Source organism: Arvicola amphibius, chromosome 11 (genome assembly GCF_903992535.2).
Source record: "Arvicola amphibius chromosome 11, mArvAmp1.2, whole genome shotgun sequence".
NCBI lineage: Eukaryota > Metazoa > Chordata > Mammalia > Rodentia > Cricetidae > Arvicola > Arvicola amphibius.
Genome location: NC_052057.2, coordinates 4,882,509 through 4,905,051, shown reverse-complemented (window position 1 = coordinate 4,905,051; position 22,543 = coordinate 4,882,509). Strand labels below are relative to the sequence as shown.

The window sequence follows — 22,543 nt, the reverse complement described above, 5'->3', positions numbered from 1 at the left end:
TCCCCTGCCATTGCCTTCCAAGTGCTGAGGTTACGCTTACCCACCTTCAGGCCCAGCTTGATTACGTGTGTCTGTGTAAGGAGTATGAAGTAGGATGATCTAATGGTTATTTTATTTATTTTGACCCAGATACTTAACTGCTTAAACTTTTACCTGTTAGAAAGGGAAAATTATGTATGAAATGCTGATTTTTCTCCTGGTGAGTGATATGTAACCTCTGCCAGGCTGGACTCTGAGTATTAAGGAAAAAGCATGCATTCCATGAAGAAGGCCAAGGATTTATTACCTCCTCACTGAAATTTTGTAGACTGACCTTGGGACCCATGAAATGCCTTCCGCACTAGCTCTCCTTCTTATCTTTTTGCCTAGGAAACCACCCCAGACTTGACCTCAGAAATTTTCATCATTTTAGCAACAACAGAGAGAACTCTGCACAAAGACGGGGAATGCCTTTAGCAAACACAGAGATGGCACAGCCCCCTCACCTGTGTTTATGCTGCCCTTGTTTTCCACCTGATCAAGTTTAGCTTTCCTTCTAGGAGGATACAACCTTACAGAATGGAAGAAGTAGTCACGAGTCACGGGCAATTATCTGATCTTAACATTTCTACTAAAAACAGAGTCCATGGAAGGTTTTGAATGGCCAATGGAGACAAACAGAATTTAACTCGCTTTTCAAGATTAGCATAGGAACCATTTGCCAGTCAGCTCACTTGCCAAGGGTGGAAATGCATTCAGGATGGACCTCAAGTCCAGAGCAAAAGTGACAGCCAGCATGAAATAGTGCAAAATCCCTGAAATATCCTTTAAGCTACACTGATATAGTGAGATGTACTTACAGTCTGTTGACATAACAGTTTAGAAGATAATGTTAGGTACAGTTGTATTATATATATACACACATATATATCATAATATTTAATTAATAACATAATTAAAGTATTGAGATATAATAAATAGCATATATAAATAATACATATAAATAAATATAAAATGCAAGTCTACCTAATAGTTGTGTTTGTGTGTATATATATCTTACAACCATACCTAACAGTTGTTCATATATTATATATATATATATATATATATATATATATATATATATATATATATATAAAATTCCTGAGCTCAAAGATGCTATTATCTTTATTGAGAAAGCTAGTGTGATTCAAGTCTGTGTAATAATCAATGATTTTTGGCAGTGCTCAAGCAAATTTGTTTTCTTCTGCATATTATAAATAGCAAGTGTAGTCTGTTAGACAATAGGCTAACAAAATACCACACAAGCCTTTTGCATTTCAGCCCTGTATGAAGTTTATACCTTGATACTGGGGCCACGAAAGAAATAAACCTATCAAAGAGAAAGTAATGCAGCAGGCTGGGACAAGTAGCCCAAAATTCTGACAACCACCAACCCAGGGCACTTTCTCTCTTGAAACCCTTCACCAAATCTTAATGACTTTGACCCAATTATTTCATTGAACAATTAGATGTTCATCTGTAAATCGCAAGTTGGATCTAATGACTTCTTAAGCTCTTTCTTCTCAATATCGCGTAGGAGTAGAAAATATACCACTACCCGAAACCGTGTGTCAGAGATGGATGGATATTTTTTTTAAAGTGCTTAGGGATGAATGATATCATTAGTCCCCCACCTACCTACTTCTTTTTTTTGTGAAGTAGGACAAGGAAGAAAGCCCTGAAGCAGGGAACTTGACCCTGTGAATGGGCCCGCTGAGAACAACTAGACATTCATTGCTTTAGTTGAAGGACTGCGAGACAAGCAGGGTGGGCGACTAGGGTGCATTATTAGAGGCTGTCCTAATGTGTTAAACGGGGGAGATTGTCACAAAAACAAAAAGCAAACAGACCCCAAAGAAACACTGCAATACAATTTGGGGGCATGATGGTGTCTGGTTGGGGGATCCCCAAAGGCATGGTCTCCATTTTAATCCAGCTTCTCTCTCACAAATGTCCTAGAACACGGATGCCTATATAAGTCATTTTTATTTCACAAAATTGAAACCTGAAGTAATGTGCTCTGCTTCGCTTCGCATTGTGGTTGTTCTTTTCCAGAATGTGGTGGCTTCTGCTGTTATGGCTATGCTGACTCAATTGATGCTTTGCACGTAGCGTGTGCCCAATTCATATTGCACATAGTCTACCTCTGCCAGATACAAGAAAGAGCTGAGAATAAAGAAGTGATTTTTATGAAAATAATTTATCCAGTGATAAATGTTCCTTATCTTGTCACGGTTTAATAACTGACTTAGAATTGTGTAGTCAGGATTATTTGAGTGGGGCATTTAAATTTTTCACGGATAAATTTTCTATTAAAGAACAGTAATGTTGAAAACTAAGCTAGACACTTAAAATTCTATATCTTCACTGAGGTTAATTGAGATGATCAAATAGATTGGCTGTTTCTTTTGACATTCTGGATAGCTTTTGATTGTTAAAGCAACACACTCATAGATTTTTTAAGAAGTGCACCAGAGCTTACACTATTTTGAAAGAGGACAGAGTTTCTTATTGTGCTTTGGAGCTGTGAGGAAATCAGATATTATTTTGGTTTTGTTTTGTTTCAAATTTTTTTTTAAAACTTACTATTAATAGTTTGAAAGACTTTTAAGTTCCACAGCTTTGATAAAGACAGTCTTCCCACCATATTATATAGAAAGCAACTCATGGTTACAGAGTTCAAGTATCTACAAAGTCCTTATCAGGTTCTTCATCACAAAGAAATGACTGCTCCTATGACCTTCTGTTTTTGACAGCATACAGGATGTGTATTCAGTGGGAGTCATGGTGACAAAGGCCATGAGCAATCATGAAAGTGACTTAATATGTGTGTGTGTTCATGTTCACATGTGTTTGTGTGCACTTTTGTGTATCTATGTAGAGGCCATCGGCCCACATCAAATGTTCTCTTCTTCATTCTCTTTGGATATATTGGCTGCCTGTGAGCCCCAGGAATCATATTGCGTCCAACTCCCCTGTGCTAGCATAACTAGAGAATGGGGTCAAGCCTGACTTTTTCCATGGGTCCTGGAGAGGCCACCTCAGGTTCTCATGCTTTACAGCGACCTCAACTCTCCAGACTTTAAGGTCTTTCTTGTCTGTGACCTTTCTTGTTTGCCAGTGCACCTATCTTGCTGCCATTCCTTTTTGAAATTCTCTCTGGATTGGTTTTCTCATCTGGATAATGAAGGATTCAACGACATCTGTTCAAAAGTGTATTGTGAGCGTGAGACAGAACAGATGAGACAGGCTTAGAACGCGCTTAGTCCTCAATGAGCACACTATTGCTGGTCGTAGAATTTGCTCATTTCACCTGTTCATGAGGATATTCTTGAGTCATAAAAACCCTCTTATTTGTGTGTGATTGGTTCTCTTAAGAGAAAGTTGGAGGACCCTCACCTTTATATTCTTATGCCTTTCTAACACGATGGGGCAGTAACGAAAAGTAGGTTTTCTTTTGAGAAGCCTGTTGAGTTGTTGGGCAGGTGGTACCATGCAATTGGAATACTGCTCTGTTCTTATTGATTGTAAGCTTCCCCTTTGATTCTGCCTTCATTTCCTGCCTCTGGATCATTTTGTTCTTACATTGGCTCATCTCTCTGTGGGCTCTTTGTTAAAACCTCTCTTGACTTAGGTTAATTAATTCCTTAGCATTTATTGATCATATAAAATAGTTTAAAGATTGTTTCTTTGAATCTGGGTAGAGTCATATTTGCTGTTTATTTTGTCTCTGCTTCGTCAGTATCAGCTTGAAATTTTCTTGCATTTTCATAAGTGTCTTTCTCTGTATTCATAATTTCTTTGGCGATGAGACTTGTGAAGACACCAAGGTTTTACTGCATGTAGTTTGGGCTATCTTGTCCTGTCTCAACTGACACCTGAATGTTGGTCACTCTCTGAAGAAGGACACTTAAAAGAAACACCACACTAGCTCAGAATTGAGAATAATGGATGGTTATTTATTTAGGAATAGACTCACAAATCAAAATCCTCAACTGAAATGGAAAACAGAAACTGAATCCCCCAGCTGGAAAAGAGAACCAGGACATGCTCTGCAGAGGCATAAATAGTACAGGAGGCCACACCCCAGTGGGCGGGTAACTTAAAGGCTATTGGCTGTAGGACTTCCTACAGCAGCTCTCTTCTTCCTAAATGATAATGTTCATAGACTAGGGTTCAGCCCAATTCTCCATGGCTAGAGTCATGTGAAGTTGTGCCAGAATGTCTTTCCGTGCTGCGGTGCTGGAGAGGAAAACCCAGGGTTACTGGATAAGCCAAGTGAGTGCACAAGCTGAGCTGCTGCCCCAGCCAAAGTTGGTCTAACTCGTTGCCTCCAATGCTCTCTTACTTTGACCAAAAGTGGGTTATTATAGGCATCTGAACATCCGGCCCCTCACAGTTCTTGGAAGAATTCTTAATACTATGTTCCTAAAACTCTACCTTCTACACTAGGGTCAATGTCTGCCAACTTTCTGTCTGTCATATATATATATATGACATATATAACATATATATTCCTCTGTTTCTGGTAATAGTAATGGCTATCTTTTAATTTTCATATGTGTAAGAGTTTGGTAAAAGCTGAGAACAAATAAATCCAGTGTCTAACAGGGAACTGTAAGAAACTGTAAGAACAATAACGAAGCACAGCCTTTCCTTCTCACAAGATTAGTTTTTTGTTTATAGTTTTAATTTTGTTTTGGGAAGGATCTCTGTAGACCATGCTAAGCTGCCAGGAGCTGGTAATCTTGGGTCTGTGCTCTCAGGTAATGGGACTGAAGACCTAGGGTTTGCTTTCTTGAGGTAAGTTCGACTGTTTGTTTATCTTTCTACTGTATCTGCACTGAGCTTACCTTTTGTGGAAATTCTTTCCAGAAGCTCAGAATGTCTTGCCTAGAAATGGGATTCAATCATGTTAGAGTTTTCACCTTTCTCTAGCATCTGAGAAATCTCTGAAAATTATGCCTGTCCTGTTGAAGTCCTCAAAGCTATTCACTATGTCATTAAAACATTCAAATAAATGTTGATATGAAGCTTCTGACCTATGACATCTGACTGTGTTAATTCCATGATAAACGGTATGTACTAACTTTCCTGCCATGCTTTTATAGCTAAATCAATTTGTTAACTGTGCAGTACACGCCGTGTGAACTCGGGGTTGTTCCTTCTCTCACGTCGATGCCAGGCTGTTGGCTTACCCTTCAGCGTGAAAGGGCTTTGGGCTTCCCATTTGGCCATGCACATCTTCCGTAGTCATTAATCTGGAAAGTGCTGACGGAACGCTAAGTGCCTCTGCCATGATAAACACAAAGTTGGCCGCACAGTAGCTGTTCGTGGGTGGGGGAAATCCTTGGTGCTGGGTCCAGTGATAACTTGTGTCAGTTTCAGAAAATGTGGTGAGGATCTGTGCAGTGCTTTTTGTCCAGATCTGCTTTCTCCCCACTTCTGTATTTATATCATTTTTAATTGACAATAATCATAAACTATAAACTTCAAGAACATGCTATTATGAGTACAGTAAGTCAAATACTAGGCTTGAAGCTAAAATGGTGGACACCTCAGCCATGGTTCCACCCTCATGAACCTGTGTGTGAGTGACATCCCTTCGTATCTTCCACCCAAATCAGATCAGCTTGTGTTCCTGTTTACTAAATAGCTGTCCTTGCACTGAGGAACCGTTATGAGCTTTCCAAATATTTATTTCACTTTTAATAAAATGCCTATATATGTGTCTCTGTGGAGATATATGAACGTGAGTGCAAGTGCCCTAAGAGACCAGAGGTGGTGGATTCTCTGGATCTACAGCTCAGGCAGTTATAGGCTGCTTGATGTGGGTGCTAGGAACTGAACTCGGATCCTCTAAGACAGCAGTAAGGGTTCTAAACAGCTATGCTATTTCTGCAGCTCTTCCATAGACTCCTACAGGAAGATATGGGAAATGTCTAAAGAAAAAAATACATATAAAACAACCACATCTTGTGTATTATATAACACACAAATATATATGTATATATATACATTTTATCTCTAAAGTAGATTGTATATTGTTAGCAACATATATTCTTATGTGTTATACAACAACCTCACTCAGAGCCATAGATCACTTTAAGAAACCATGTTCCAGAGCCTCAGTGCTGAATGGAACATCCTAGAAGGATGTTGGCTATCATAGCCACTTTAGGAACTGCTTGGTAGGGGATTGGTGCTATTATCAATCTTAAGCTAAAATCAGTAGCTAATGAGCCGCAGATACTGATGAGTAATGGACAGCACTTCCCACAAGTGTAGGGTTTGCAATAAGCAGCGTGTTTTCCACCTTTTGTATCCCTTTATGCATCACATACATGAATATATCACATATATGTGCATTCTTTCAGTGCAGTTAGCCCCAATAGATGCCTGGAAGGGAAATGCTTTTATTGTCCCCACAGCGACTCTAAAGTGACGGCAGTTAAGTGTTTATTCTGTGCAAGATCAAGTTGAAATGTTGTACGCAGTAGCAGGACCAGGAACACTGGAAACAGTATATCCCGATGCATGCTTTGCATCCTTCAGCTGTTTCCAGCCTAGCTAAGAAGAGGGAGCCTAAACATATCCGGCAATTACAGAGCAGTCGGGTCTACAAGCCTCACTTGCACAATGCCAGTCTGAAAGATGTGCCTTGGGCATTCAGAGGGAATGAGATCATTGTGTGCTGTGTACCCCTGGCTTTGTGTAACACATCAGACTCACTGGTCCTTTGAAGTCTTGAGTCAACAAGGCTTCCCAGTCAAAGTGCCTTGGCGGCCTTTGCTGATGGATGTGTTAGAAGCAACAAATCCTTCATCACATTTTTTTTTGGATTTGAAGGTCTAGTCTTATTTTGCTTCCTCCATTGCGGGATATGCCATTCAGGTTTATTTGTGTGTGTGTTTGTGTGTGTGTGTGTGTTTGTATATGTGCAAACAACTGTATACACATAAATTTCATTTTATCACTATATTGTGACACACAAAATGAACACACCTAAAATTGTGGAGCAACTGTGACTGCCATGATTTAGTCGGAGTAGACAGTTGTATTAACCTTTGTCCATCGTGGTAAATGAGAGCTCACTTCCGTGTGCCCAGCACTGCATTAAGAGGGTTCTTTTTATAAACAGGATATTTACTGTGTTAAAATCTATTTCTAATTTCTCTAAAGTTTTCCATTGAATTCTTGGGAGCCTAAAAATGTATAAATGTTTTAAGCCATGGAAAAGAGTAGACTTACCTTCCTATGTACAAATATGAGGGATGGTCTAAAATTTATTTGTTAAAAAAATACTTGTGTGGAATCTGTTAGCCATGTGTCACTCAAGAATTCAGTTTCATCTGAAATACTTCTTTTAAATCAATCAACTTAAAGTCTAACTTGAATTTTGTAAGCAGTTTATTGTCAGGTGTACTTTGTCCTTAATAAGTAATATTATTGCTGGGTGTGGTTATGCATGTCTGTGGCCCTATCTCTCAGGGCACTGCAGCAGGAGTTCACAGCTAGTCTATGAACTTACAATGCTTTTTCCCCAATATAACTTAACCTTTGTATCGTTTCTTTGAATTTTTCAACCAATTCACCATACATTACACTTTTTGGCCACATAACAAAAATCTAATCAGACAGAAAAATGATGCAGAATAAAATAATTTGAACACAAAACTACTTTCCTAAAACATGTCTTCACTAGCTTTCATTCACACAAAAGTGTTTTCAGCATACTTCATGCTTCATCCACATGTGGAAACTAATGTGAGTACATACATACTTAGCAAAACTTGCTGAAGGCTTTGACACATCCGAGAGCAGTAGCAGAAGGGGTCTCTGCAGAGGGTTCCTTTGCCCACCCCTTCCTCACTCACTCTAACCTGAGTCAGAACAGCACAGGGGCGCTTTGGGTAGACCCATCTACTTCTTGCCATTAAGCCTTTAAGTTCTTGATCTGCAGTCTTTGCCAGGAGAATGTTTTGTTGCTAATGTTTACCAGGAGCTTGTTAGGCAGTTAGCCTTGTAAATTGGTTCAATCTCTGTTTTCAAAGCTGCTAAAGATGCAGCCCTGCCTGCAATGGCAGCCATCAGAGTGAACGCTGAGCATCTGCCGTGTCCTCTCACTTTCCTTCTTTGCCAGACACAGACTCTAAAGATGTCCTGCTGTGCAGTGGTCCTGTTCCTATTAGATTTCTCAGCAATGCACTTCAGCATATGTACCTCTTAGCATTCAGCATGATTATTATTATTATTATTATTATTATTATTATTATTTCATTTTTAACTTAACCTTTGTATAATTTTTCCAAATTTTCAAACTATGTCATCATACATTACATTTCTTTTTTGGTCACATAAAATCTGATGCATGGTAAGTGTATTGTACTAAAATCAGCTTAAACTAGAAAACTATGTCAATAGTGTGCTGGAGAGGGTCCCTCAGTTAGTTTTAGGAAATGACTTTTATTAGAAATGTTTTTTAATCTTAAAAGTATTTTTGTACCAACTGCATGAGGCTGAACTTGGTTTTTTGTGGCACAAAATCTATATTTGATTTGTTAAATACTTGAATTAACAGTCTTGTTGAAGTGAGTTCATAGTATCAATTTGTTTATAGGGGAGGGTGACAGAAGCCTCTAGCAGAGCAGGGGAAAGTCCTAGTTTGAGTCTCTAGAGAACACATTTTACAGATGCTGTACGCCTCCAGGAAATATTCTTAGAAATACCAGATACTGTGTTGGGTTCTCACCTTTTCATTCAAAGCACATCCTTATAGCTTCATAACACAGGGAAATACTGTCTGTTCTGAAGCATGCAGGTGCTAATTTCTAGAGAAATTTCTCTGACAAGATATATGACCAAAGATTGGAGGACAGGAAAGAGAAACCCTCGCCCCAGCTAAATCACATAAAAATGTCATATTTACTTAAGGCCATTAAATATGTGGAAAGAAGTAAAGGTAAGGAGGAGTCATGGCTAAGGAAGAGAGCAGGTTTTTGTGAAGTTGGTTCTTCTTATTCATTGGCAGTCTTGACAGTATTTTTTAATAGACAAAAGGATTAAGAATTCTTAACCGCTGTTCTGGCAAAGTCTGACAAAATACATGTAAACAAATCCTTATACAAGCACGAATCTATTAATTAAACATACGTTTTGTGCACCCTTAGAGTCTTCTAGTTGCTGGAGATTCAGCAATAAACAAGACAGACGGCATCCACATCCCGTCTTCAAACAATGTGTCTCTGGAGGGAGGATGACAAACCCATTCTGTTCAACAATGTCAGAGACATTCAGGAGCACAAAACTTAACTTGATGTGACAAAGAATTCTGTGATAAATACAATGAATAACCCCCCCCCCCCCCACAACACGCTCTTCTAACTATTGCGGCAACCTGTTAAAGTAAGGGATGGGAATATTTAGAATTAATAGCAGCTACAAAACTGGTAAGGTGGTAGCTGTGACTTAACCTAGGATGTGTGTCTTTAAATTGGGGAGAGGCGGCTAATATTTTGGCAGGGATTCCTGAGAGATACAGTTGAATCTTACTGTCCCATTGTTTATTTTTCCTATCTTGGATCTGTGATCCATTTATGCATAGTGACCCAGTGTGGCATGCGTAATTTCCCAGTTGGCAGGGATCTGTCAGTAGCCATTGCTCATTGGTTATTAAGGGCAGCTTTATTTTGGGTCCTTTTATTTGCCATATCTATAGCCCTAGTTATTCAGCTAGTGTTAAAAAGGAAAGAACACAGGAAATCAGAGTAAATGGAGACAGGAAAACCATGTTTATTGATGAGTCAATTTGATATTATAGATACATGAAATCACCCAATTAATTTTATGGAATAAACATAATTACTATGCGTTTCTTGGGGAACTAGATCAGTAAGCATTTGAATCCAGTAGTAGTAGAATACTTGCTGAATATATGTGAGATTCTGGATTCAACTAGGAGAATAAAGAAGAATAAAGGACCGATGTTAGCTAAGCTAATAGTAATACCTATTAGATACTAGCAATGTGTTTCTTCATAAATATGACAGAGGCCAGAATGGGAAGTCGGAACTGTACATTGAATGGTTCTTAGAATGATGGCTGTCCAGCATTGCACCCAATTCATAGTCTACAGAAATAGTAAAAATATTAAGAGGTGAGATGTCTTTTTATTATTATGAAAGACATGTTTTCTTAAATTAGAAATAAAAATCACAATTCAGTTATATGACAGTTAAATCTTCCTTTATAAGTGAATAAAAAATTAACAAAGTTTGAAGAACAAGCCCCATGCTGAAAGTATTAGTCATTTAGTTTAGTCTAAAGGGATCTTTTTGTCTATCCATCTGCCTGCCTTTCATTCTGTATGTGTGTGTGTGTTTGTGTGTGTGTGTGTGTGTGTGTGTGTACATGTCTTCTAATGCCATGGCATACATTTGAAGGTCAGAAGAAAATTACAAGAAATCAATTTTCTTCTTCTTTTTTCCACATGGCTCCCAGGATCACCCTCAGTTCATTAGCCTTGGTGGCAAGATCCCTTAACATCTAAGCCATTGTGCTGATCTTTTTACTCATTTAGTTTCATAATAACAGACATGAATAGGTCTTCTTGCCGAAATACTTTACCTTCTTAAATGGATTATTTTGGAATGTAAGAGATTAGTTCTTTATTTACACATGGTTTTAAACTAGTAGATGTGTCCAACTGGTACAAAAATAGTGTTAGTTTGAGGCAACAAAACTCTTTGCCAGAAAGATGGAGCACTCACCTTTTACTAAGGAGAAGGAAAGTCACTGTGTAAGCAAGAAGGATAGTTTCTGTTGAAGACAATTGCAGAAACAGCTGCAATGTTTTTCGAACAATGAGCTTTATGCTTAGTGAGCTTTCACTTACACGTGATCTCAATTCTGGTCAGTCGAACGCTGTCGTCAACAAATGATAAGATGTTTAAGGTGTCCTGCTTGGTGAAATAGCACATATTTAGGAAGTGGGGAAGGAGTAGAGCTCATACATTGTGCATGCATCTGAGGCATCCGGAGTGGGTGTGAAGGATCTAAAAGGGGCAATGCATCTGTGAATGTGACTTTGTGGTTTAGGGGGCGCCCTGAGATCCTCATGCAGATTCAAAGGATCTGTGCTTAGGGACAATGTTTATCTAAGGCTAAGAAGTGCTTGAGGTCACTAGGGGTTTGGGATTAGGGAAGAGTGACTGAGGATTGTTTGGGGAAGAGCTGGTGCCATATTTAGGAGGAAGCCATTCAAAAGAACACCCACAATAGGAAAAGTAGGGCCACACAACACAGGGAAATAAATCCACTCAATGATTAGCCAGTCACTGCTGTTTCTGAATTTGCATTTGGTGGTTTATTGATAAGAAATAATTGTGCAAATAGTCAGTTATGTTCATCATTTTCCTTTAAGAATGTCCCAGATTGGGGAAGAGTCATCAAAAGTAAATAAATGCTTCCTGTTGGAATACATCTGTGAAAGTTGAACTTTCTACTATAATGTTCTTTATTTTGTAAACATACATTTTTTTAATGACACAGTTATAATACAGTATCATCTGAAAACTTAGTATTTGGAGGAAACTCGTTGCTTGGGATGGAACATAGAGCCTTGTTCTCCCTATGTCTGTCCTCTATCAATGGCTTGCACCCTCAGTCTGGGTACTTTTTTTTCTATTTTATTTTTATGAGTGTTTTGCCTGCATGTGTGTGTGTGTGTCCCATATGTATGCCCAGTGCTGATGGAGGCCACAAGGGAGTGTTGGATCTTCTGGAGCTGGAGGGATAGACAGTTGTGTTGTGTAATGTGGGAGCTGAGTCTCCTCCTAGAGGAGCAAGAGTTCTGAGCTGCTAAGTTATCCTTCCAGTCCCATGGGTGATATTTTAAACTGATGTCTGTAAAGACTTCTTAGCTTTTGTTTTAGTTGAAAATAACTTCTCTCATACAATGTATTCTGATTATGATTTGCCTTCTCAGCTCCTCCCATTTCCAAACCCACCTAAACTCATGCCCTTTCTTTCATTAAGGTATAAGTAAGCATCTAAAATATAATACAAAAATTTAAAAATGAATATAACAAAATAAATGAACTGAAGGAAAAGAACTAAAGGTAAAACCACAAGAAGCACTTATAGCTCTGTGAGACACACATTTCCGAAATCTCGGTGGGGACCTCCAATTGCTGCGCACAGCGCCCCTGTGTCTGCACTCTGTGCGCTGACACCCAGTTCGCGAGCTTCGGGCAAGGGGGCTGGAGGTTAAAATACACAGACACACACAGACAGAGAGACAGCGACACGGGTCATCCTTGGATTCCCCAAGAATGCCCCCTTTATTGTGTTCAGGGCAAATTATATAGAGATAGCCACGCCCCAGCCAAACCCACCAGAAACCACTCTCCTGCCATCAGGAACTCCTGAAGGTCTCGTGCTCAGAGCAGCTGTAGGCATTCAGATCAGGGGATTACAAGAAATTCAGGATCTGGGATCTCACTGCTCCCAACACACATTCTCTCATACACAGAAATCCCTCAACCACACAAAACCGGAAACCAGAATATATATACAAAGACCCGGTCTCTAAAATTGCTATCAAATTAGCTATGTGTTGACCATTTACTTCCTTAGAAATGAATGGTATACTCAGTGAGACTCCATTGAAGTAAGCTATTTTTTTATTTGCAAGTACTTACCAATTGGAGATCATTTGTGGCTTAGATTGTTTTAAATTATATACTGAAAACCCATTTTCTTTCTAAGCAGCATATTAAATACCTTTTCATATAGTAGATTAGGAATTTGTGTATCAATTTTACACAAAAACTTGACCCACCCATATCTTCCTTCTTTCTTTTCAAAGATTTGAGACAGGTAGTATAGGTCACAGATATAACACTTACCCATCATGTGTAAGGAGACTGTACAATCTGAAAGCTACAAAAACCAAATGACTCCAATGCTGCCTATATGTTCCCATATTAAAATAAAGAATAAATCAGCTTTGCTTTAAGGTGACAATGTCATTTTTAAAGACATTAATCTTTACTTACATTTGGTCAGCAAAAGGTTAAAGGTTAGCTTCCAAGGATAGAGTTAAAAACTCTCCATTCTTTTGTGTAAAAACTATTTTAGAATACACAATTAGGTGTATAATTTTCGGGTTGAGCCTCTAGACAATTGCACATCTCAAAACATTCTCAGCTCATGAAAGATAAATGTTTAAACATGACCTGTCTTTTCTGTAGACTTAGTTCAGAAGTTTGATATACTGGAGGGATTTTGAAGGATACTTTTGTGTTGAGAGCAATTACAAAGGCAAGAAGGATTGTAGGAACTCCTATCATTGTCTCAAAAGCTTGCTATCTTGCAGACAAATACTTTGCCACGATGGTGAATCTTCACTATCTTGCCCTACTACAATGTTACATTGTGCTCCATGAAGTACAGGGAAGGGAACACATGAGTTTGTCTAAGATACATTTTCATCTCAGAATTGTGAAGCGACAATCCTGCCTTTATTGCAGGTTATTAATATTTATTCACTTCCCAAGTCTGGCTGAGAGCACAAAGACTCTATTTTTTTTAAATATAAATGTGTGCCTTGTGATTTCAGAATGTGATGCTTGTTGCACCTTGGAGTCTTCATTAGAGATCCCGAAGACCCCAGGAGTCTATTCGCAAATATTGGTTCAATACAACTTCATTCTGGAAGGGATGCTGGCATCATTTCATATGCAAGGCATGACCCTTTGTCAGTTCTACTTAAGCTGAAACAAAACACTTTCCTAAAAGAAAGGTTCATATGTCATATGAAGGTCCAAGAATCCACTCCTATGTCACCCTTTTAAGTTACTAACTTCTCTGTGGATGTGTTTGCAGGAGGTATTGTCTTCGACATCCAGCCAGCTCGTACAGATTTATTGTCCACATGGTAGGAAGGGCTGTGACAAACTGTGGGGGACTCAGTGATAGACAAAGAGAACAAAAAAATAGTGATAAAATCTAGGGTACTTTTTAGATTGTTATAAAAGTCACATGCATTCTTTAAAATGAAATAATCAAATAACGAAATGATCATTTGAAGGTTAGGAAGTCACTAATCTTGGCAGTTTTATTTTTTCTGTTTTCCCCAACACCTGGTCTTTTAACACCCTTTAAGCAATCTCTGAAATTTGATACCTTTTAAGGAAGATTAAGTTCTAGAATAATCTCTACTTTTAAGGATAGAATTAGTGTCAAATGTCCTGACCCATGCACTGAAAAGACACCAGAATTTAGCAAATCAGTCATGATTGGCAATAATGTTTCCGGATCTCAATTTCAACCAAGACAATCATACGAAGAATGTTCTAGGTCACTTTGTTATTGCTGTTTTAATCAATTCGAGCAAAATACTGTAATTGTAAGAGATATTACCAAATTAGTGAAAATAGAGAAAAGTTTCTGCTCAGCAAGCTAAACTGAAGAGGATGCAAAGAGGAAAAGTACATTCATCGGAAACTTGAACTTAATACTCATGGAATGGCGAAATCAGTGGTTCTCTTTTTCTTCCTCAATGTAGTACATCTGCCCGACCGACTGTGAAAGGTCATCAGTCCTCGCTGTTGTCTGAGTAGGGGCATAAGTGTCAGCGCCGCTTGTAGACATGATTGGTGACATGTAACATGGTGGGAAGGGGGTTGACAGCCATCATACTAGAGTAGACTGTATGGAAGGTTGACGCTGTCTTTTGTTATTAAGGTAATCATGTGTCTACGTCTTCTGCACTCTTTTTATGGTTCATATCTGTGGATCTGAAATGAGACTGTCACTCTCTTATTTTTTTTTTTAAAAACGTATTGGTATGGGCTCTGCAGATGTCTCAGTACGCAAGAGCCTGAGGACCCAAGATCAAATACCCCAGACTCATGTGAAAAACAGGGTGAACATGCCCATTGCTGAAATGTTGCGGTGGGCTGGAGACCAGTGGATCACTGGTGCATGGTGCTCTTCAGTGTAGCACAGGGTTCAGTGTGAGATCTCGTTTCAAGGGAATGAGCCAGGGAGTGATAGAGACACTTACTTGGCATTCTTTTCCAGCCTCTTCATGCTTGCATTGACAAGTGCATTACACACATATGTGTGTGCATTACACACTCTCACATACACACAGTTAAAATAGAGAAAAATCAACTTATTACCTTAGACAAGAATGTCTATGGCCACCCATGTTAGGAAATATAACAGTTTCCTTAGGGAAAGTCTTTTTGATATGATTCACATTTAACTTCATTGTTCACACTAGAAAAAATGTTTGCAGCTTAAAAATCATAAGACTTATGAAGCACTGTTAGAAATAGTATTCTCATTCTGGAAGAGTAATGAAGTAACTTTATAGAAGGATGTACTATTTTAGTCATGTCATTTTTGAATAAATCTGTAATAACTTGATTTGATTAGTTGCGTAATGCTGTTTTTCCACAACTTGCTTTATTGGAGTCAAGTGACAGATCATGTCTGCAAGTGGCATTGGCACTTACGCTCTGTTTGGGACAAGAAAGGGAAGTAATGTCAGCTCACAGTAGTTCCGTAGGTGTACATAGTGAGTGAGGAAAGGAGGGCCAGTGACTTCCTCATTCCCTAGATGCTAAATTCAGTTAAAAATGTTCTTCAGTTAGATTTCTTATTATCATCAGAAGGTACTTCACTGGCTATTGAATGTGACATTATCTATATTTTTTTGCCAACAAATCCGAACTTTTATGATTTTCCCTTTGAACTTGGTGTCAAGAATGCAGTCCTCAAACAAAACCATGTACCTGTTCCTTGGCTCCTCTTGCTCTTTTAAAGCCAATACATCAAATCTCTTCAAATGATGACATTCTGGCTTTATGAATTTCTATCTGAACAATTGTGAGAGGATATGTTGATTTGAAACAAACAAAAATAAAACACAAAACCAGATTTTAACACTAGACTCCATGGTTCCTTTATCAATAGTAAGAAGACCCTAGTCCTGCCTAAAGTGGATTACACTTTAAGTACTTAGGAGCACTGAAAACTGTGTCATGGAGGAATCACTGTAAGGGTCTTAAACAAATTCAGTTTCTGGGACAGCACGGAGTGCGGGAAGAATAACTTCACATGGTTATTAAAATTTTAACCGAATAATGTATATTAAGCATCTGGCCAGTAACATATTGAGAGCACTTAGAGGTATTAGTTGAGTAAACGTGAAAGTTTTGAGAGAATTGAAGTGTCTAGGTTATATGATCTACCAAATAATGCTCTTTCTTATATTTTTCTATGCCAGCCAAGACCGTCTCCCATAAAAATTAGTACTAATGTCCACAAATGAAAGCTAATTTGACTGACTCAGACAGTTTTACAAACTTTGTGTTTTTCGATTATTCAATTATTTTTTTAATTTCCAAAATCCAAAATTGAAAATTCTGAACCACCTAGATTAGGATCTGAGGTCACCAAGACTCAATTTTACTATCTCCATCTACTGGCAGGGAGGATCTATACCCCAGCATCTGGACTGGCATAGAAAAGAGGAGAAAGAACATTAAAAGGTAAGCTGAATGTACATTTTTATTTACTCTGCGTTTGTACCATTTTCTATCACACGCTGCATAGTATGTCCTGGTGTTGAAGGTTGCTGGAATGAGCCATCATGGAATGAAAGAACTTGAGGTGATGTAGTGCTCTTGACTGATCCTCCAACATGAACAGATACAGACATGAAAGCTTGTCGTTCATCATCTTTTATGTGTAGGTGCCTTTGAGTTTCTGTCTGGTCACTCCAATGATTTAGTGCTGTCTTCTGGTCATTACAGAAATGTGTATAGAATATTGTCACTTCTGTAGACTCTGTAACTTGGAATTATTTGAAGTGTGAGAATGTAAACAGAGTGCAGTCATGTTTCTTTCTGTAGAATATGGTTTCCCTCTGGTGTTTCCTAGAATCTTTTCCCAGCCTTCAATTATTAGTATGTTCATCTGGAGAAGGAACTGAATCAAGGTTTCTAGTTAATTAACAGGTCAGCATTAGCAAACGTGTGTGTGTGCGTGTGTGTGTGTGTGTGTGTGTGTGTGTGTGTGTGTGACAGAGAGATGGGGGATTTGTTATTTTGTTACCCCATAGGAAACTTTTTGGAATTGTATTGACTTAGTGCTAACAAGATTACAACATTGTAATAAAACTAAAACTGCAGTATATACTATATACTGATCCGCTATAAAAATAGATAAAACGTAGCTGTATTAAATAGTTGATGCTTGCTGTGGTTTACAACGAGAGATGTGTAAAAGACCTCCATATATATTTAAAGATGTTAGTTGTTCTTAGGCTTTTTCCATGCACAACTTTCTTCAGAAAGTTTTATCTCAACTTGAAATTGGAAGCAACATCCATTTGTCAAGATAATTGGTACCACGATATTTGCTGCTACTAAATTAAGCATGGTTCAAAGAATCTTTCTATTTATTCTCTTCTTCTTGCCACTGCTCTCCCAGATTTGCTCAGCAGGTTGTTCAAAATCTCCTGGCAGTTTTCCAGGTCTTTAAGAGAAATATAAGTAAATTTTTAAGAAGTAAGAGTGGATAACTTTCAACTTTAGAATTAGGCTACAAAGACAAGACTTTGCAAGGAAGTGCTTTGTTGAAGCAGGTCTGCTCACAGCCTGGGAGGTCATGAATGCAGCTGGTCCATTTGTTGGCTGAGGGATTAGCCTAACATAAACAGCAATAATATCACAAGGAGAGATCTCATGTCTTCCAGCCGAATCTAACAGCATCCAACTTGACAGAAATAGCCTCCAAGTCTTCCAGAGATTTGAAGATATGGATTTTTCAGTAATGATCAAAGGACAGTGATAACCAGAGCATCCAAGGATCACCTCCCTCCACAGATGTACATTCTTGTGGACTTGGGGAAGTCAGATTCCATTGCTCCCTGGAACAAAATTGCTTCTGTTCTGGACTCTAATCCTTCCTCTCCTCCTCATCTTAGGACTTGTGTGTTTTGATCTTTGATTCTATTTGAACATTATTTTGCAGTGATAATTGTTGCTGGAGAAACTGAGAGTGAATATATTCGCATTAGTTCTAGAATGAAGGAGGCTCTTCAGATTTACACATCTTCTCTCCTCCCCCACAGTTCCTGTAGGTGGTAAAGTACTTTAAGCTGTGGTTAACTAGCGTCTGCAATTGGGTACTTTATTGTACTACAATGTATTTCACCCAGGACACATAGCTGAATCACTACTTTTCCTGTCTCTAGTTAGTGCTCATAAGAAAATCTTATGTTGCTGGATAAATAGGTAGCACAGTAGTAAGACTGATTGCTGAGCAGGCAGGAGGGCCCCTTATAATGCACGGCTTACTTAACCTAAGAGGAGTTTAAATATTTAAACATGAATGAACTAATACAATAATTTTAATTTCCTATGGTAATGTTTTGAATGATAATTATTTTATTGTTATATTCATTGATAAATTCAAAACATTCTCACATCAAAAGCCTGGTAATTTATCTAGTTGCTGTAATCTCACACTGAATAAGTAATTCTTTGCATTTTAGAAATGGCTAGTAAATCCAACTCAATGTTTAATGTCATACACAAGGCAGCTACAAAATTTAGTAGATGTTTATTCTCTGGAAATATTTTTATTAAAAATATTTTCTCTACAATAAATCTCTATGTTTATTTAAATACTATGAATTTATGCTTAATGATATTAGTTTTATAACAATTTTATTTACTATAAATATATGTTTTTGCTGAACAGTTCTTTGTGATATTACCTCCTATTATTTTCTTTGAACTTTGTACATTGATTTCTAATTAAATAAAATGGTAGCTTTGCTAATTTTAAGTGAATGTTTATTATTATGTATTTTTACTTATTCCTAGTACTCACTTCTACATTCTAACATTTGTTATGGGGTCTTAAATAATGTTCAACTTAACAGAATAAACCAGAATCATCTAAATCATATAAACATGTTTTCCCATCTCAGATCTTATAATTGTATGTATGTATGTATAAGTGTGTGTGTGTGTGTGTGTGTGTGTGTGTGTGTGTGTGCATATATATAAGAGAGCGGGCGAGCTATATTTATTGTCTAGTTGCTGGGAACAAATGCTTTATCATAATGATGTATGGATATGCCTGGCTATCTGTGCTCTATCATGATAGATATGATTACTTCCAGCTTGTCTTCATAGTAACTCTCATTTTAAAGCCTGACACCATGGAATCAAACTGGAGCTGATTGTTTCTTATCATTACCTGAAAGTTAAAATACTATGTGGTCAAATCTTTACTAATTGACAAATCTCAATATGAGAAGAATTTTCTTGACCTTGTTTAGTCTTTTGTTATGTAAATGGGTTATTTCAAGAAGAAAAGAGGCCATGGTGCAATGATTGCTTGGGTACAGCCTGAAATCATTGGAATCCCAGAAAACCCAACCAAATGGTTCCTCCCCCCCAAGTATTAGTTCAGTTATATAATGTTCTATTTAATTGTCTTAAAAATAAAAGTGACCTTCTTTCACAAGTGGCTGTGAAAGTCAGAGGCGGAGTGAGTTTATTGTCTGTTTTCAGTGTGAATTTGGCTCCATTATTCTATACTAAGATGTATCTGCCTGCTTTTGCACATCCACTTATTTTCCTGGAGCTGACTCTCTGATAATGGCTGAGGAGCCACTATTGCTCCAAATCTCATTGTTATCCTCAAATTGTCTGGCCCCAAATACTGGGAAGAGGCCATTGAGTTCATAATGTTCTCATAATGACATCTGAACAATGACAGAATTCAGTGTATATTGATAGTGTTCCACGATGGCTCTGGGTAGGATCCTAACACCCTTCACCCCCTGCTTTTTCAGAATAATGGATAGTGAGGGAGGACTCTCTGTTAACTCTCCCTCCCTGGGTGTGGATGCTTCCCAGGTTCACTTTGCTCACATTGCAAGTATCTGCCAAGAGCCTAGGGCCTCCATTCTTAGAATTTCCTTAGATTCAAGGGAAATTTAAACTTTTGTAAATGATAGTGCCATGGCAGTAACATTTCTGCAAAAGTGCCGCTTTTCCTCAGCCAACTCTTAAATCACTGCCTAGAAGTCAGAGCTACAGCTCCACCAACTCATTCTTGTGAAATGGGATGTTTTATACATGTGACTACTTTAGCACTGTGGCTCACCTAACAGCTTCCTGATTAGTGACATCAAGAAACTTGGCATTTGTTTAATGTTTTCCTTATTCTGTTTGAATTTGACTGTTAATGGACAGGGTTTATCATTTTCTTAAAAGTAGATATGGAATCATTTTTCATCTTAAAAATATTTTAATTTTTAAATAGTATGTAATTACCCCGATATATAAAAAGCAAGTATCAAACAGTTTCTCCAGAAATATCAAATTTTTGTTTTTGATTGATTCATACTTTAGAGCTTAAGTAAAATCATTGCTATAATGCTGAGTGTGTTATACATTCTCAGAGTATGTAACATTACTGACCTTGTTTTATTTTTAAAAACAAGCAGTCCTCTTGAGAAAATGTTCAGTCCCAACAATGAGTATTCTCTGATGCAAATTCTCGGCTTGCATATGTGTAGACAATGTAGATGAAGTTCTACTAAGATATCAAGTAGAAATGATGGAATTTACTCAACAATTAATAGAACATGAGATGAAATTCAACTGTTCTCGTGAAGCATCAGTATCCTTATCGTGAATAAGCTTTGTAAACTTAGGACTGTTCAAATACTGTAAAAATGTATAGTACTCATTTCTGCCTTGTTCTGGGACACACATTTCTTTACAAGTATGTCAGAGTAAACAACACCTGTAAGGAACAGACTAGATAACATTTACATATTTCTATAAAGCTATCTGCCCCCTGAAAGTCATAGTGTGGCAGAAAAAAAATCACCCAAAAGTCTATTATACTCTATGTTTGTATATCTGAAGCAGCAGCCAGCAAAAAAAAAAAAAAAAAAAAAAAAAAAGAGTGCATTGGAGAAAGGTTTCACCTGCAGTTGCTTTTGGTAGCTGAATGTTGCTTAGTCTTACTGCCAAGCAGAACACTAAGTTAGTCCTGCTAGTTACCATGTTAAGAAGACTGGACTCCGTTTAGTTTCTGTTGTCTCAAAGTTACTGGACAGTTCTTTTGGTTGTTTATTCCTTTTAGGGGAAACAAAAGTGTACCAGCTACAGTAGGTCCGAGAGCCTAAATTGGGCATATCTTAATGTTTTAGTTTTTGTGGTGCGCTCTGGACAGCAATCCCTTCTTTACCCTCTGTTAGAAGTTGTTTGCTCTTCTCACGTGTAAACTGTGTAGACAGCTCTAGGCTTGTTGATTATCTTGTGTTGTTCTACTGTGGCGTGAAAGACACAGGGAATGGTAGATTTTGGTAAAACAGTGGTTAAAAAATGGTTTAAAAAAAAGCTAAAATCTAGAGTTCCTGTCTTGTGTATTATAGTACTTATTTATTTTTACTCAAAATGTAAAACAACAAGAATATTTGTGGGGCTCTTCTATATATAGAGAATGGATAGGAAATATTTATTTTGGTGTGAAGTTCCAGTTTGTCTTTTCTCTGAAGAATCAGATAAGGGGAAGGAAACATCCTTCTTATTTTTTCTAGAAAAATTAGTTTCTCATCTTAGACTCAATAAATATAAATTTACAAACATCCATGTTGTATACCGTAGGATTTCCACTGTTCTTAAAATCAAATTTATTCTTGAGCTTTATAAAGAGATGATTCAATATGGAGATAAGGAAGGATGATAGGGCAAAATAACAGATAAGGAAATACATAATCAGAAAGACAAGCAAACCAAAGTACAAGTGAGACTAGTGACTACATGCCCTTGTCAAAGGAAGATTAGCCTTAGAGGCTCTGATTCATAAAGAAGTGTTTTGGAACATTTGAAGCTAACACGTCCTTGGAAGGAAGTACGCCGCACATCTCATGTGCCATCTGTGAAGTCTGCCAGCCTGTGGGTGGTGACACACTGCTGATAACTGCCTTGGTTCTGCCAGACAGATACAGAACGTGCTGGAGTGCATAGACAGAGCCAGATTTTATTTACCCTACTTTAATTCCTACAATTCTTTTTGTGTTGTTACTAACATCAGGGTGAAATACGAATATATCAGATGTGATACAGTGTCACAGTCCTATAATTGCAGCCCTCAGAAGTGTGTGGGGGACAAAGGAACAAGATGATCTGTCATTCTTCTTCAGTTACATATTGTCAACAAACCATTGAAATGTTATCTTTACCAATAAGAGATATCGAAATATTCCAATTTTATTGGTTTTATGATCTTCCTGCTTGATTATTCCCTGTCAATAATAGCAAATGTCTTTAAAAGAATCAATAATATGTATTGTGTGGAAGATAATAAGGAATTTCTTTTATTTTAATACTAACCTGGTTTAATGTCAAAGAATTGAGCTGTAGCTGTCCATATATAGATGGTACTTTTACACTACCTACATTATCAATCT

The 22,543-nt window shown here is 37.7% G+C and overlaps 1 protein-coding gene across 3 annotated transcripts in view; it reads left to right on the top strand.

Annotated features, from left to right (window-relative positions):
• The window catches only part of Pdgfc (platelet derived growth factor C), a 154,773-nt gene that overhangs the window by 62,971 nt on the left and 69,259 nt on the right, over window positions 1-22,543 (top strand). The window contains exon 2 of one of the 3 annotated variants that reach the window (XM_038347725.1): window positions 16,527-16,586. The exons of the other annotated variants lie outside the window; for them this stretch is intronic. The gene's annotated coding sequence lies outside the window, so the exon portion shown is untranslated. The remainder of the gene's footprint in view (window positions 1-16,526; window positions 16,587-22,543) is intronic. 3 annotated transcript variants of the gene reach the window in all.